The sequence below is a fragment of the Strix uralensis genome, chromosome 5 (genome assembly GCF_047716275.1).
Source record: "Strix uralensis isolate ZFMK-TIS-50842 chromosome 5, bStrUra1, whole genome shotgun sequence".
In the NCBI taxonomy this organism is placed as follows: Eukaryota; Metazoa; Chordata; class Aves; order Strigiformes; family Strigidae; genus Strix; species Strix uralensis.
The window spans coordinates 52230705-52236846 of NC_133976.1; positions in this window are offsets into that span (position 1 = coordinate 52230705).

Consider the following 6142-nt stretch of genomic DNA (forward strand, 5'->3'; position numbering starts at 1 on the left):
GACCTTATTTAAATAGTCTTGTCAGTGCTGGAATACAGGACAAGAAGTCATCAGCTCTTCACAGGACAGAATGTGGCAATGCATGGTGTGATTTTGGGGAGGGGGGATTTCTTTTTTTGTGGTTTTGTTTTTTTTCAGTGTGCCAGTCTTCAGTTTAGACTTCAGCAGTATTAGAACACGTCAAATGCATGTGGTGGTCTCTCGCTGTTACCAGCAACATACAACCTCAGGCTGAAGTCAGCTTTGAATACTAGTATATATCCCTACATATTCTTTGCCATTGGCATGCCCTCTGGCATGGAGTAAAATTTTCATTCACGCTTCCCAGTCTCCTTGAAGTTCACATTTGGTTGGACAAGTTGTGGGGACAGTGAAAACATTAATTTATTTTGGAGTGTGCAGAGTTCTTCCATACAGCCACACTAATCTGGAGTACTTGATGTTTTCTCGACGTAAGAAGTCATTATCTGTCTTCTTGCTGCAGTGAATCTGACTGTTGAACCTCACTTGTGAGAAGGTAAATCCCAGGCCTTAAACATAACTGCTTAGGAAACGGAGACACTCCACCTGCTCCTTTATAGTGACACCCTGTGTTTGTTTATGGAGGAGTTCATATTAATTTAAAAATACAGTTCTTCCCCATCTGTCTTGCAGTAAAAGCTGCATTTTTGTCCTTGAAAACCAGAGTCTGTGAGCTGCAGTTTTGAGGAGAGCCGTGTCATGTGGTGCCTACAGTTTTAAAATAGACATTGGTGGTTTTTTTCCCCAATTGTAAGTATTGTTTAAACTTAGTACTGTGGATGAAAATGGATGAAATAAGATACTGAAATGTGTATTTCTGTAGTTGCTGTCTGGGAGGCTTGGCATCCCAGCAATGAATTTTAAGCAATTTATGCAGTTGTGTGGGCATGTGTGTCTCAACTTCCAAACAAACAGTAGCTAGTGTACACACTTGTACACTGCAAAGCAAAAACTGGCATTTGAAAGAATCCGTGAGGAATGGGGCTGCTGGGTACATCAGCTGCTGCTATTTTTATTCATGCTAATGGTACTGCTGATGCACTTTTTGACTTGATAATGGGTGGGTTCTGGTAGAATGGATGGCTTCCAGTTCACTTACCTGGTTTTGTAATGAGCCTGAAACAAGTTGACAAACCTGCTTCAGTTCTTAGCCTCTCATCTGCTAATTCCAGGTTTTTTTCTCTCTAGAAAGAGTCTGTTAGTAGCTCAGTGGTACTTGATACTGTTCCTACAGCTTAAGGTGCTTTTATCTTCACTGATGGTTACTTCGAGAACACTTAGTATTACTGGTCAGTGATTTCTTCTCCTTTTTTTTCTTTACTTGAACATAATAGGAAGATCCAGACTAGCAGAGCTACTTTAGACCGTGGCCTGTTCTTTTAAATTTTACTTACTGGCTGTTTGCTGATTCATATATGGAAGCTGATAATCATGCATAACAAGTTGTAGAGGAAATGCCTCAGGAAAAATACTTGCAGAACATGATTATTTGTTGCCATTAAATTTAATTGGGTTTGTCTGGATACATGCTTCCTGTGCTGCTGACCATCCTGCATTTACACCTGTCAATCTAGAAGGCAAGCTCTATTTCTACCTCCTTGCACTTAAATTGCTGCTTTCATGTTCTTTAGGCTGTCTTTTCCTACTGCTGGAAGTGTAGTTATTAAGTCCTGGCCATGCTGTCTGATAACTAGACCCTACTGTCTTGTCACTTGACAAAATCAAAAAGTTTTATCAAAATATTTTTGAGCTAGGTATTGTATCTTCCTCAAATACCCAGAAGATGGAGATCATCTTGTTTCTTGAGTAAGTGAAGCACCAGAAATGGTAATATTTTTCATAGAGAGCACATCTGTTAGAAGTGCCAAAGTAGAGTGTTCAGAACCTACTTTGCAGGGTGTTTCCTTCATGCAGACCTTGAGACATGTGTCATCAGAGAATGTACAGCTGGACCTCATATCATCTGTCCTTTTGATGGAGGTGTGGCCTAAGATTTTCTTAACCGGGAGACTAATTTTAAACTCAAACAACATACCTCTTGGATGTGGGGTTTGTGGGGTTTTTTTCCTTGCTTTTTGATCACCTGCTTTAATAAGTTCTGTTAGTTTCACGGAGCCTTGTACTAGTTTTCTGACTGAGAAACAGCAAAGTTACTTTGTCTTGTGTTTAACTGCATTAGCAGCAGCCTCATGCCGAGCATGTGCTCTGCGGGCAGCCCGCACTGTCAGTCTGTGGCCCTCTTTACCAGATGGTTGAGATGTTTAAAGCCTGTCCCCTCTACCTGCACGAAAGGAGCAGCATGAGGCAGAAACTCTTGACTACAGCTTGCAAAAGTAAAGTGAACTTGACTGTCCCAAAACAGAAAGCTCTGTTGCATTCGAGTTTAGGTGAAATCCTCTAGCGGTTGCCAAGAAAGCGGCTGCCTGCAGCAGCCAGCCAGCACGGAAGGGCCGTGTTGAACGCCTTTTATAGCCTGGGACGGGGGAGACGGCACTGGTGGATACAAATGCAGGCGGCCCTGAAGTGGAAGTCTTGCATGGAGGGATGGGTTTGGTTGTGGGTTTCTCAGAGCTTCTGCAGCATGGGTACTTTGTGGAAAACAAAAAATTTTGTTAAACTACAGGGGTTTTCCATCTGAAGGCCATACCCTACTGCTTTCAGTCACAGGTCTCCTTTTTAAAACTTTTTCTGCTTGTGTGTTGACAGTTGATTTCCTTGGAGTTTGGCACTTAACGTTTTGACTTAAAAATACCACAAGAAAGATCAGGGTTTTCCCTTTTAAACAGCAGTTTTTTATTAAAAATGGAAATACACTTGGTGCTAAGTAGCAACTGTAAGGTATATCTGTAGGGACATACTCTTATACTTCAGATTCTAGCTTGTGAAAGCGAAGCAGTTCTAGCACTGGCTTTGTGGAAGCTGCTGTGTAGCAACCTGCCTTGCAAGGGAGCAGGTATTTTAAGGGTGAGTATAACTTTTTAAAGAGGAGGCTGAAATTGTGCATCTACGGAGGGAGGTAAAGTTGCTATTACAGTGAGAAAACTGCTTCATTGTGTCATGTTGCCTTCAGTATATCAAAATAATATCTGTATTGCATAACAGTACAAAAAGAGGGTAAGATGGTATAATGGAAACTTAATGATGTGATGTGTAAACATGACTGGAATTTGTTCTTTTGATTTTTTACAGGTGGTGGTTGGAGGTAGAGGAACTTTGCCAAATTCTACTTATTTCAAATATTTTTCTTACAGGATGGAAGAAGAGTTAGGCTTTTTATAGTTAATCATTCACCAGGATTTTGCACTTCCAACTTGTTGGTACTTGGTATTCTGTGGAACATCAATCAGGTTTCCATAAACAAAGGCAGGCAGTGTATTTTCTTAAGTCATTCACATAGTAATTTTTCTGCCAAAGGGTTTTATGAAGGTGTGTTTAGAGATAAAGACTATGTAACTCCAGAAAAGCATAGCATGCTTCAAAGCAGGATATTATTTTTACACGATTTTTTTCTAGAGAAATTTATTTTCTACAAAGAATCAAGAGACAGTTCTGGTTTTATAATTTAAAATGTTTGAGCACTTTAAAAGAAAAAATAAGATAACTGTGCTGTGACTCTTTCAAGACTGTTGTAGCAAAAATTGATTTGTGATTTTGCTGTGACAGCCACCCAACTCTTACAGCTAAGCTTAAATTATATAGCTTTTAGCTTTGCTTTTATACTGATGCTGACTCCTCTCTTCTTTTGCAAAGCTAGTGCTTTAAAAAAAAATAAAACCACAAAAAAACCCAACAAACCTGCATAGACTAGTCAACAGTTAAAATACAGAATCCTTTTGCCTAGCTCTTCTTGAGCTTTAGAAGTCTGCTTCCCCAGTTTTTGAAATTACCCTATTTCTCAGGGCAGATTTCTGAGAGCTAAATCGAAGCCTTATTTACCACCAGATCAAAGTGGACACACAATCCCACTGCACGCTGCCTGCATGCGTACATCCACGGCCACCTGGGACTGGAAAAGGGTATTGCTTTTCTGTTTAAGAATGGGCTGATTTGACCTGCAGGCTGTGTCAGAGAGCAGTCAGCGATACAAAGCGGGGGTTGGGGGTGGCTGACAGACCAGCTGGGGCTGGCAGGTAGAGGAAGGTGATCCTTCTCCTCACCTCAGCCCTGGTGAGACACAGCTGGAGGGCTGGGTCCAGTGCTGCCTTTCCCAGTACAAGACATGGACTTAACTGGAGTGAGTGAGTCCACCAAAGGGCTACAAAGATGATGAAAGGGCTTGGAGCATCTGACATCGGAGGAGAGGTTGAGAGAGCTGGGAGTGTTCAGCCTGGAGAAGGGAAGCTCTGGGGGATCCTATCCTTGTGTATAAATATCTGATGGGGGGAGTAAGGAAGATGGAGCCAGGCTCTTCTCAGTGGTGCCCAGTGACAGGACAAGAGGAAATGGGCACAAACTGAAACACAGGAGGTTCCATTTAGATAGAAGAAGAAACTGTTTTTACTGTGAGGATGGTCTAGCACTGGCCCAGGCTGCCCAGAGAGGTTGTGGTGTCTCCAGCCTTGGTGCTATTTAAAACCTGACTGCCCACAGCCCTGAGCAACCTGTTCCAGAAGACCCTGTTTTGAGCAGAGCTGGACTCCACAATCTCCAACCGCTACCAACGGTTTTGTGCACTGTCCTCAAATGCATTTGGTAGGTGACTAGTTAAGGCACTGTACCGCTTCCCTTGTGTACCTGGGGAAAATATCCAGCCTCTCCTGAAGGACAGAGGAAGAGAGTCAGTGATCTCAAAAATACATGTAAAACTGTAATTACTGGAAACAGTTTTGTCTTGAGGGATAGTCCATGTCCATGTTCACAGTGTGGTTGGCTGCCAAATTACTACATGGGGAGTGTTACCATGTGTGTGAGGGGGTCCTGAACCTTTCATTAACAGTAATTGCTGCACAATTCTTTACCAAATGTCTCCAAGCACTGCTTGCTTGTGCAGTGAGAGGAAATGCAGCAAGGGCAGCGTATGGAGCTGTAGGTAATCGGGTATCTGCCTGGAGACAGCTCTTATCAAGGTAGCATTAGAGCTGAACCTTCAACCTGAACCAATTTTTCTGAATGCAGATTAAAATGAAGGTGGAGAGTAGAGGAGACAAGGGTTATGGCTTCTTGAAGATGCTTTCACATGATTGATTATTCTTTCACGCAAGTAACTTAGGTGCCAGACCAGCTCCCTGCTCATAACGGAGGGAGCTCTGGAACTGTTGGGTGTGTTTACCTGAGTCTCTTCTGATGTAACAACCACTCCACCTAACTACACCCCTGTGGCTGATATAGGTGCTGAGTTGGACCCTGAGCTTTTACTGCTCCACAGAATTGTCAGTGAGTTGTGGAACCCCAACCCCAGGAACAGCTGCTGCCAAAACAGATGGGTGGCCTTTGATCAGAGCTCTCTGGTTTCCTAAGGCCTCCAGCAGGATGTAGGCTTCTGCACTGGCTATGGTATAGCTGCTGATTTTGTCACCAGTCCTGAACCTTGCCACTTCCTCAGCTCCAGTTAGAGCTCTATTTTAAACACTTACTAGAGTGCAGCAAGACAGAATATAAGCATAGAGACTCATGCTGTGCTTAAGCCTTACTCTAGATAAAGGGTACAGAGCTAACTCCATGAACCAGCAAGTATTAAGAACCGAAACAGAAGCTGTTGCGAAGCACACCTGAATTAGCCCATCCTTATGCTGGACTGCAGTAATCCTCTCTAGCCTCCCTGCTGCTTGGATTAGGATTACAACTCTATGTTTGAGTGTGTCCTTTCTCCTTCCCTTGCTCTACCCGAAAGCACAATGGGAGGAAAGCAGAATTTGCTTTTGCTAAACTAATGATGTCTTTTAGAGAAAGCCTTGAGATTTAGTAATGCTTGCTGCAGTGAGAGCAAATGCAGGGGAACAGCCATAAGCACAGCCCAGGCTGTCCTACTAAAAAAAAAAAAAAGGGGGGGGAGGGGGCAGGGTAAGATTCTTTCTAAGAGACTTGAATATGTGCTTATTAATACTGATGATTGAGGCTAATGACCCCCCCCCTCCATTGTTTTCTACAAGTCCCCAGACAGACTCTTCTATTAATGCTTGAG